The sequence below is a fragment of the Oncorhynchus keta genome, unplaced genomic scaffold (assembly GCF_023373465.1).
Source record: "Oncorhynchus keta strain PuntledgeMale-10-30-2019 unplaced genomic scaffold, Oket_V2 Un_contig_383_pilon_pilon, whole genome shotgun sequence".
NCBI lineage: Eukaryota > Metazoa > Chordata > Actinopteri > Salmoniformes > Salmonidae > Oncorhynchus > Oncorhynchus keta.
Window position 1 is genome coordinate 123224 of NW_026287457.1, and position 12650 is coordinate 135873.

The 12650-nt window shown below is 40.1% G+C and overlaps 1 protein-coding gene across 1 annotated transcript in view; it reads left to right on the top strand.

Annotated features, from left to right (window-relative positions):
• The window catches only part of LOC118380901 (calpain-3-like), a 72265-nt gene that overhangs the window by 27582 nt on the left and 32033 nt on the right, over positions 1-12650 (top strand). The gene's annotated exons all lie outside the window — the stretch shown is intronic.

Consider the following 12650-nt stretch of genomic DNA (forward strand, 5'->3'; position numbering starts at 1 on the left):
GTCACATGGTTAGCAGATGTTATTGGTCACATGCACGTGGTTAGCAGATGTTATTGGTCACATGGTTAGCTGATGTTATTGGTCACATACACATGGTTAGCTGATGTTATTGGTCACATACACATGGTTAGCTGATGTTATTGGTCACGTGGTTAGCTGATGTTATTGGTCACATGCACGTGGTTAGCAGATGGTATTGGTCACGTGGTTAGCTGATGTTATTGGTCACATGGTTAGCTGATATTATTGGTCACATGCACGTGGTTAGCAGATGTTATTGGTCACGTGGTTAGCAGATGTTATTGGTCACATACACATGGTTAGCTGATGTTATTGGTCACATACACATGGTTAGCTGATGTTATTGGTCACATACACATGGTTAGCTGATGTTATTGGTCACATACACATGGTTAGCAGATGTTATTGGTCACATACACATGGTTAGCTGATGTTATTGGTCACATACACATGGTCAGCAGATGTTATTGGTCACATACACATGGTTAGCTGATGTTATTGGTCACGTGGTTAGCTGATGTTATTGGTCACATACACATGGTTAGCTGATGTTATTGGTCACATGGTTAGCTGATGTTATTGGTCACATACACATGGTTAGCTGATGTTATTGGTCACATACACATGGTCAGCAGATGTTATTGGTCACATACACATGGTTAGCTGATGTTATTGGTCACGTGGTTAGCTGATGTTATTGGTCACGTGGTTAGCTGATGTTATTGGTCACATACATGTGGTTAGCTGATGTTATTGGTCACATACACATGGTCAGCAGATGTTATTGGTCACATGGTTAGCTGATGTTATTGGTCACATACACATGGTCAGCAGATGTTATTGGTCACATACACATGGTTAGCTGATGTTATTGGTCACGTGGTTAGCTGATGTTATTGGTCACATACACGTGGTTAGCTGATGTTATTGGTCACATACACATGGTTAGCTGATGTTATTGGTCACATGGTTAGCTGATGTTATTGGTCACATACACATGGTTAGCTGATGTTATTGGTCACATACACATGGTTAGCTGATGTTATTGGTCACATACACATGGTTAGCTGATGTTATTGGTCACATACACATGGTTAGCTGATGTTATTGGTCACATACACATGGTTAGCTGATGTTATTGGTCACATACACATGGTTAGCTGATGTTATTGGTCACGTGGTTAGCTGATGTTATTGGTCACATGCACATGGTTAGCAGATGTTATTGGTCACGTGGTTAGCTGATGTTATTGGTCACATACATGTGGTTAGCTGATGTTATTGGTCACATACACATGGTTAGCTGATGTTATTGGTCACATACACATGGTTAGCTGATGTTATTGGTCACATACACATGGTTAGCTGATGTTATTGGTCACATACACATGGTTAGCAGATGTTATTGGTCACATACACATGGTTAGCTGATGTTATTGGTGACATACACATGGTTAGCTGATGTTATTGGTCACATACACATGTTTAGCTGATGTTATTGGTCACATACACATGGTCAGCAGATGTTATTGGTCACGTGGTTAGCTGATGTTATTGGTCACATACACATGGTCAGCAGATGTTATTGGTCACATACACATGGTTAGCTGATGTTATTGGTCACATACACATGGTTAGCTGATGTTATTGGTCACATACACATGGTTAGCTGATGTTATTGGTCACATACACATGGTTAGCTGATGTTATTGGTGACATACACATGGTTAGCTGATGTTATTGGTCACATACACATGGTTAGCAGATGTTATTGGTCACATACACATGGTTAGCTGATGTTATTGGTCACAAAAACATGGTTAGCTGATGTTATTGGTCACATACACATGGTTAGCTGATGTTATTGGTCACATGCACATGGTTAGCTGATGTTATTGGTCACATACACATGGTCAGCAGATGTTATTGGTCACGTGGTTAGCTGATGTTATTGGTCACATACACATGGTCAGCAGATGTTATTGGTCACATACACATGGTTAGCTGATGTTATTGGTCACATACACATGGTTAGCTGATGTTATTGGTCACATACACATGGTTAGCAGATGTTATTGGTCACATACACATGGTTAGCTGATGTTATTGGTCACGTGGTTAGCTGATGTTATTGGTCACATACACGTGGTTAGCTGATGTTATTGGTCACATACACATGGTTAGCTGATGTTATTGGTCACATACACATGGTTAGCTGATGTTATTGGTCACATACACATGGTTAGCTGATGTTATTGGTCACATACACATGGTTAGCTGATGTTATTGGTCACATACACATGGTTAGCTGATGTTATTGGTCACATACACATGGTTAGCTGATGTTATTGGTCACATACACATGGTTAGCTGATGTTATTGGTCACATACACATGGTTAGCTGATGTTATTGGTCACATACACATGGTTAGCTGATGTGATTGGTCACATACACATGGTTAACAGATGTTAATGGTCACATGGTTAGCAGATGTTATTGGTCAGCTACACATGGTTAGTAGATGTGATTGGTCACATACACATGGTTAGCTGATGTTATTGGTCACATGGTTAGCAGATGTTATTGGTCACATGCACGTGGTTAGCAGATGTTATTGGTCACATGGTTAGCTGATGTTATTGGTCACATACACATGGTTAGCTGATGTTATTGGTCACATACACATGGTTAGCTGATGTTATTGGTCACGTGGTTAGCTGATGTTATTGGTCACATGCACGTGGTTAGCAGATGGTATTGGTCACGTGGTTAGCTGATGTTATTGGTCACATGGTTAGCTGATATTATTGGTCACATGCACGTGGTTAGCAGATGTTATTGGTCACGTGGTTAGCAGATGTTATTGGTCACATACACATGGTTAGCTGATGTTATTGGTCACATACACATGGTTAGCTGATGTTATTGGTCACATACACATGGTTAGCTGATGTTATTGGTCACATACACATGGTTAGCAGATGTTATTGGTCACATACACATGGTTAGCTGATGTTATTGGTCACATACACATGGTCAGCAGATGTTATTGGTCACATACACATGGTTAGCTGATGTTATTGGTCACGTGGTTAGCTGATGTTATTGGTCACATACACATGGTTAGCTGATGTTATTGGTCACATGGTTAGCTGATGTTATTGGTCACATACACATGGTTAGCTGATGTTATTGGTCACATACACATGGTCAGCAGATGTTATTGGTCACATACACATGGTTAGCTGATGTTATTGGTCACGTGGTTAGCTGATGTTATTGGTCACATACATGTGGTTAGCTGATGTTATTGGTCACATACACATGGTCAGCAGATGTTATTGGTCACATACACATGGTTAGCTGATGTTATTGGTCACGTGGTTAGCTGATGTTATTGGTCACATACACATGGTTAGCTGATGTTATTGGTCACATGGTTAGCTGATGTTATTGGTCACATACACATGGTTAGCTGATGTTATTGGTCACATACACATGGTCAGCAGATGTTATTGGTCACATACACATGGTTAGCTGATGTTATTGGTCACGTGGTTAGCTGATGTTATTGGTCACATACATGTGGTTAGCTGATGTTATTGGTCACATACACATGGTTATCAGATGTTATTGGTCACATACACATGGTTAGCTGATGTTATTGGTCACATACACATGGTTAGGTGATGTTATTGGTCACATACACATGGTTAGCATATGTTATTGGTCACATACACATGGTTAGCTGATGTTATTGGTCACATACAGATGGTTAGCTGATGTGATTGGTCACATACACATGGTTAGCTGATGTTATTGGTCACGTGGTTAGCTGATGTTATTGGTCACATGCACGTGGTTAGCAGATGTTATTGGTCACATACACATGGTTAGCTGATGTTATTGGTCACGTGGTTAGCTGATGTTATTGGTCACATGCACGTGGTTAGCAGATGTTATTGGTCACGTGGTTAGCTGATGTTATTGGTCACATGGTTAGCTGATGTTATTGGTCACATACACGTGGTTAGCTGATGTTATTGGTCACATGGTTAGCTGATGTTATTGGTTACGTGGTTAGCTGATGTTATTGGTCACATACACATGGTTAGCAGATGTTATTGGTCACATACACATGGTTAGCTGATGTTATTGGTCACATACACATGGTTAGCTGATGTTATTGGTCACATGGTTAGCTGATGTTATTGGTCACATACACATGGTTAGCTGATGTTATTGGTCACATACACATGGTTAGCTGATGTTATTGGTCACATACACATGGTTAGCTGATGTTATTGGTCACATACACATGGTTAGCTGATGTTATTGGTCACATACACATGGTTAGCTGATGTTATTGGTCACATACACATGGTTAGCTGATGTTATTGGTCATATACACATGGTCAGCAGATGTTATTGGTCACATACACATGGTTAGCTGATGTTGTTGGTCACATACACATGGTTAGCTGATGTTATTGGTCACATGGTTAGCTGATGTTATTGGTCACATACACATGGTTAGCTGATGTTATTGGTCACGTGGTTAGCTGATGTTATTGGTCACATGCACGTGGTTAGCAGATGTTATTGGTCACGTGGTTAGCTGATGTTATTGGTCACGTGGTTAGCTGATGTTATTGGTCACATACACATGGTTAGCTGATGTTATTGGTCACATACACATGGTTAGCTGATGTTATTGGTCACGTGGTTAGCTGATGTTATTGGTCACATGCACGTGGTTAGCAGATGTTATTGGTCACGTGGTTAGCTGATGTTATTGGTCACATACATGTGGTTAGCTGATGTTATTGGTCACATACACATGGTTAGCTGATGTTATTGGTCACATGGTTAGCTGATGTTATTGGTCACATACACATGGTTAGCTGATGTTATTGGTCACATACACATGGTTAGCAGATGTTATTGGTCACATACACATGGTTAGCTGATGTTATTGGTGACATACACATGGTTAGCTGATGTTATTGGTCACATACACATGTTTAGCTGATGTTATTGGTCACATGCACATGGTTAGCTGATGTTATTGGTCACATACACATGGTCAGCAGATGTTATTGGTCACGTGGTTAGCTGATGTTATTGGTCACATACACATGGTCAGCAGATGTTATTGGTCACATACACATGGTTAGCTGATGTTATTGGTCACATACACATGGTTAGCTGATGTTATTGGTCACATACACATGGTTAGCTGATGTTATTGGTCACATACACATGGTTAGCTGATGTTATTGGTGACATACACATGGTTAGCTGATGTTATTGGTCACATACACATGGTTAGCAGATGTTATTGGTCACATACACATGGTTAGCTGATGTTATTGGTCACAAAAACATGGTTAGCTGATGTTATTGGTCACATACACATGGTTAGCTGATGTTATTGGTCACATGCACATGGTTAGCTGATGTTATTGGTCACATACACATGGTCAGCAGATGTTATTGGTCACGTGGTTAGCTGATGTTATTGGTCACATACACATGGTCAGCAGATGTTATTGGTCACATACACATGGTTAGCTGATGTTATTGGTCACAGCTGATGTTATTGGTCACATACATGTGGTTAGCTGATGTTATTGGTCACATACACATGGGCTGATGTTATTGGTCACATGGTTAGCTGATGTTATTGGTCACATACACATGGTTAGCAGATGTTATTGGTCACATACACATGGTTAGCTGATGTTATTGGTCACAAAAACATGGTTAGCTGATGTTATTGGTCACATACACATGGTTAGCTGATGTTATTGGTCACATGCACATGGTTAGCTGATGTTATTGGTCACATACACATGGTCAGCAGATGTTATTGGTCACGTGGTTAGCTGATGTTATTGGTCACATACACATGGTCAGCAGATGTTATTGGTCACATACACATGGTTAGCTGATGTTATTGGTCACATACACATGGTTAGCTGATGTTATTGGTCACATACACATGGTTAGCTGATGTTATTGGTCACATACATGGTTAGCTGATGTTATTGGTCACATGGTTAGCTGATGTTATTGGTCACATACACATGGTTAGCTGATGTTATTGGTCACATACACATGGTTAGCTGATGTTATTGGTCACATACACATGGTTAGCTGATGTTATTGGTCACATACACATGGTTAGCTGATGTTATTGGTCACATACACATGGTTAGCTGATGTTATTGGTCACATACACATGGTTAGCAGATGTTATTGGTCACATACACATGGTTAGCTGATGTTATTGGTCACATACACATGGTTAGCTGATGTTATTGGTCACATACACATGGTTAGCTGATGTTATTGGTCACATACACATGGTTAGCTGATGTTATTGGTCACATACACATGGTTAGCTGATGTTATTGGTCACATGGTTAGCTGATGTTATTGGTCACATACACATGGTTAGTAGATGTGATTGGTCACATACACATGGTTAGCTGATGTTATTGGTCACATGGTTAGCAGATGTTATTGGTCACATGCACGTGGTTAGCAGATGTTATTGGTCACATGGTTAGCTGATGTTATTGGTCACATACACATGGTTAGCTGATGTTATTGGTCACATACACATGGTTAGCTGATGTTATTGGTCACGTGGTTAGCTGATGTTATTGGTCACATGCACGTGGTTAGCAGATGGTATTGGTCACGTGGTTAGCTGATGTTATTGGTCACATGGTTAGCTGATATTATTGGTCACATGCACGTGGTTAGCAGATGTTATTGGTCACGTGGTTAGCAGATGTTATTGGTCACATACACATGGTTAGCTGATGTTATTGGTCACATACACATGGTTAGCTGATGTTATTGGTCACATACACATGGTTAGCTGATGTTATTGGTCACATACACATGGTTAGCAGATGTTATTGGTCACATACACATGGTTAGCTGATGTTATTGGTCACATACACATGGTCAGCAGATGTTATTGGTCACATACACATGGTTAGCTGATGTTATTGGTCACGTGGTTAGCTGATGTTATTGGTCACATACACATGGTTAGCTGATGTTATTGGTCACATGGTTAGCTGATGTTATTGGTCACATACACATGGTTAGCTGATGTTATTGGTCACATACACATGGTCAGCAGATGTTATTGGTCACATACACATGGTTAGCTGATGTTATTGGTCACGTGGTTAGCTGATGTTATTGGTCACATACATGTGGTTAGCTGATGTTATTGGTCACATACACATGGTCAGCAGATGTTATTGGTCACATACACATGGTTAGCTGATGTTATTGGTCACGTGGTTAGCTGATGTTATTGGTCACATACACATGGTTAGCTGATGTTATTGGTCACATGGTTAGCTGATGTTATTGGTCACATACACATGGTTAGCTGATGTTATTGGTCACATACACATGGTCAGCAGATGTTATTGGTCACATACACATGGTTAGCTGATGTTATTGGTCACGTGGTTAGCTGATGTTATTGGTCACATACATGTGGTTAGCTGATGTTATTGGTCACATACACATGGTTATCAGATGTTATTGGTCACATACACATGGTTAGCTGATGTTATTGGTCACATACACATGGTTAGGTGATGTTATTGGTCACATACACATGGTTAGCATATGTTATTGGTCACATACACATGGTTAGCTGATGTTATTGGTCACATACAGATGGTTAGCAGATGTTATTGGTCACATACACATGGTTAGCTGATGTTATTGGTCACGTGGTTAGCTGATGTTATTGGTCACATGCACGTGGTTAGCAGATGTTATTGGTCACATACACGTGGTTAGCAGATGTTATTGGTCACGTGGTTAGCTGATGTTATTGGTCACATGCACGTGGTTAGCAGATGTTATTGGTCACGTGGTTAGCTGATGTTATTGGTCACATGGTTAGCTGATATTATTGGTCACATGCACGTGGTTAGCAGATGTTATTGGTCACGTGGTTAGCTGATGTTATTGGTCACGTGGTTAGCTGATGTTATTGGTCACATACACATGGTTAGCAGATGTTATTGGTCACATACACATGGTTAGCTGATGTTATTGGTCACATACACATGGTTAGCTGATGTTATAGGTCACATACACATGGTTAGCTGATGTTATTGGTCACATACACATGGTTAGCATATGTTATTGGTCACATACACATGGTTAGCTGATGTTATTGGTCACATACACATGGTTAGCTGATGTTATTGGTCACATACACATGGTTAGCTGATGTTATTGGTCACATACACATGGTTAGCTGATGTTATTGGTCACATACACATGGTTAGCTGATGTTATTGGTCATATACACATGGTCAGCAGATGTTATTGGTCACATACACATGGTTAGCTGATGTTGTTGGTCACATACACATGGTTAGCTGATGTTATTGGTCACATGGTTAGCTGATGTTATTGGTCACATACACATGGTTAGCTGATGTTATTGGTCACGTGGTTAGCTGATGTTATTGGTCACATGCACGTGGTTAGCAGATGTTATTGGTCACGTGGTTAGCTGATGTTATTGGTCACATACATGTGGTTAGCTGATGTTATTGGTCACATACACATGGTTAGCTGATGTTATTGGTCACATGGTTAGCTGATGTTATTGGTCACATACACATGGTTAGCTGATGTTATTGGTCACGTGGTTAGCTGATGTTATTGGTCACATGCACGTGGTTAGCAGATGTTATTGGTCACGTGGTTAGCTGATGTTATTGGTCACATACATGTGGTTAGCTGATGTTATTGGTCACATACACATGGTTAGCTGATGTTATTGGTCACATGGTTAGCTGATGTTATTGGTCACATACACATGGTTAGCTGATGTTATTGGTCACATACACATGGTTAGCAGATGTTATTGGTCACATACACATGGTTAGCTGATGTTATTGGTGACATACACATGGTTAGCTGATGTTATTGGTCACATACACATGTTTAGCTGATGTTATTGGTCACATGCACATGGTTAGCTGATGTTATTGGTCACATACACATGGTCAGCAGATGTTATTGGTCACGTGGTTAGCTGATGTTATTGGTCACATACACATGGTCAGCAGATGTTATTGGTCACATACACATGGTTAGCTGATGTTATTGGTCACATACACATGGTTAGCTGATGTTATTGGTCACATACACATGGTTAGCTGATGTTATTGGTCACATACACATGGTTAGCTGATGTTATTGGTGACATACACATGGTTAGCTGATGTTATTGGTCACATACACATGGTTAGCAGATGTTATTGGTCACATACACATGGTTAGCTGATGTTATTGGTCACAAAACATGGTTAGCTGATGTTATTGGTCACATACACATGGTTAGCTGATGTTATTGGTCACATGCACATGGTTAGCTGATGTTATTGGTCACATACACATGGTCAGCAGATGTTATTGGTCACGTGGTTAGCTGATGTTATTGGTCACATACACATGGTCAGCAGATGTTATTGGTCACATACACATGGTTAGCTGATGTTATTGGTCACATACACATGGTTAGCTGATGTCATTGGTCACATACACATGGTTAGCTGATGTGATTGGTCACATACACATGGTTAACAGATGTTAATGGTCACATGGTTAGCTGATGTTATTGGTCACATACACATGGTTAGCTGATGTTATTGGTCACATACACATGGTTAGCTGATGTTATTGGTCACATACACATGGTTAGCTGATGTTATTGGTCACATACACATGGTTAGCTGATGTTATTGGTCACATACACATGGTTAGCTGATGTTATTGGTCACATACACATGGTTAGCTGATGTTATTGGTCACATACACATGGTTAGCTGATGTTATTGGTCACATACACATGGTTAGCTGATGTTATTGGTCACATACACATGGTTAGCTGATGTTATTGGTCACATACACATGGTTAGCTGATGTTATTGGTCACATGGTTAGCTGATGTTATTGGTCACATACACATGGTTAGCTGATGTTATTGGTCACATACACATGGTTAGCTGATGTTATTGGTCACACGGTTAGCAGATGTTATTGGTCACATGCACGTGGTTAGCAGATGTTATTGGTCACATGGTTAGCTGATGTTATTGGTCACATACACATGGTTAGCTGATGTTATTGGTCACATACACATGGTTAGCTGATGTTATTGGTCACGTGGTTAGCTGATGTTATTGGTCACATGCACGTGGTTAGCAGATGGTATTGGTCACGTGGTTAGCTGATGTTATTGGTCACATGGTTAGCTGATATTATTGGTCACATGCACGTGGTTAGCAGATGTTATTGGTCACATGGTTAGCAGATGTTATTGGTCACATACACATGGTTAGCTGATGTTATTGGTCACATACACATGGTTAGCTGATGTTATTGGTCACATACACATGGTTAGCAGATGTTATTGGTCACATACACATGGTTAGCTGATGTTATTGGTCACATACACATGGTCAGCAGATGTTATTGGTCACATACACATGGTTAGCTGATGTTATTGGTCACGTGGTTAGCTGATGTTATTGGTCACATACACATGGTTAGCTGATGTTATTGGTCACATGGTTAGCTGATGTTATTGGTCACATACACATGGTTAGCTGATGTTATTGGTCACATACACATGGTCAGCAGATGTTATTGGTCACATACACATGGTTAGCTGATGTTATTGGTCACGTGGTTAGCTGATGTTATTGGTCACATACATGTGGTTAGCTGATGTTATTGGTCACATACACATGGTCAGCAGATGTTATTGGTCACATACACATGGTTAGCTGATGTTATTGGTCACGTGGTTAGCTGATGTTATTGGTCACATACACATGGTTAGCTGATGTTATTGGTCACATGGTTAGCTGATGTTATTGGTCACATACACATGGTTAGCTGATGTTATTGGTCACATACACATGGTCAGCAGATGTTATTGGTCACATACACATGGTTAGCTGATGTTATTGGTCACGTGGTTAGCTGATGTTATTGGTCACATACATGTGGTTATCTGATGTTATTGGTCACATACACATAGTTATCAGATGTTATTGGTCACATACACATGGTTAGCTGATGTTATTGGTCACATACACATGGTTAGGTGATGTTATTGGTCACATACACATGGTTAGCATATGTTATTGGTCACATACACATGGTTAGCTGATGTTATTGGTCACATACAGATGGTTAGCAGATGTTATTGGTCACATACACATGGTTAGCTGATGTTATTGGTCACGTGGTTAGCTGATGTTATTGGTCACATGCACGTGGTTAGCAGATGTTATTGGTCACATACACATGGTTAGCTGATGTTATTGGTCACGTGGTTAGCTGATGTTATTGGTCACATGCACGTGGTTAGCAGATGTTATTGGTCACGTGGTTAGCTGATGTTATTGGTCACATGGTTAGCTGATGTTATTGGTCACGTGGTTAGCTGATGTTATTGGTCACATACACATGGTTAGCAGATGTTATTGGTCACATACACATGGTTAGCTGATGTTATTGGTCACATACACATGGTTAGCTGATGTTATTGGTCACATACACATGGTTAGCTGATGTTATTGGTCACATACACATGGTTAGCAGATGTTATTGGTCACATACACATGGTTAGCTGATGTTATTGGTCACATACACATGGTTAGCTGATGTTATTGGTCACATACACATGGTTAGCTGATGTTATTGGTCACATACACATGGTTAGCTGATGTTATTGGTCACATACACATGGTTAGCTGATGTTATTGGTCACATACACATGGTTAGCTGATGTTATTGGTCACATACACATGGTTAGCTGATGTTATTGGTCACATACACATGGTTAGCTGATGTTATTGGTCACATACACATGGTTAGCTGATGTTATTGGTCACGTGGTTAGCTGATGTTATTGGTCACATGCACGTGGTTAGCAGATGTTATTGGTCACGTGGTTAGCTGATGTTATTGGTCACATGCACGTGGTTAGCAGATGTTATTGGTCACGTGGTTAGCTGATGTTATTGGTCAAGTGGTTAGCTGATGTTATTGGTCACATACACATGGTTAGCAGATGTTATTGGTCACATACACATGGTTAGCTGATGTTATTGGTCACATACACATGGTTAGCTGATGTTATTGGTCACATACACATGGTTAGCTGATGTCATTGGTCACATACACATGGTTAGCTGATGTGATTGGTCACATACACATGGTTAGCTGATGTTATTGGTCACGTACACATGGTTAGCTGATGTTATTGGTCACATGGTTAGCTGATGTTATTGGTCACATACACATGGTTAGCTGATGTTATTGGTCACATACACATGGTTAGCTGATGTTAATACGAGTGTAGAGAAATGCTTGTGCTTCTAGTTACAACCATGCAGTAATATCTAACAAGTCATCTGACCTAACAATTTCACAACAACTACCTAATAGACACAAGGCAAGATGCAGTAGATGGTGTAGAGTACAGTGTATACATATGAGATGAGTAATGTCATGTACCTAACAATATGCAGCATTCAGTTGTAAACACAGC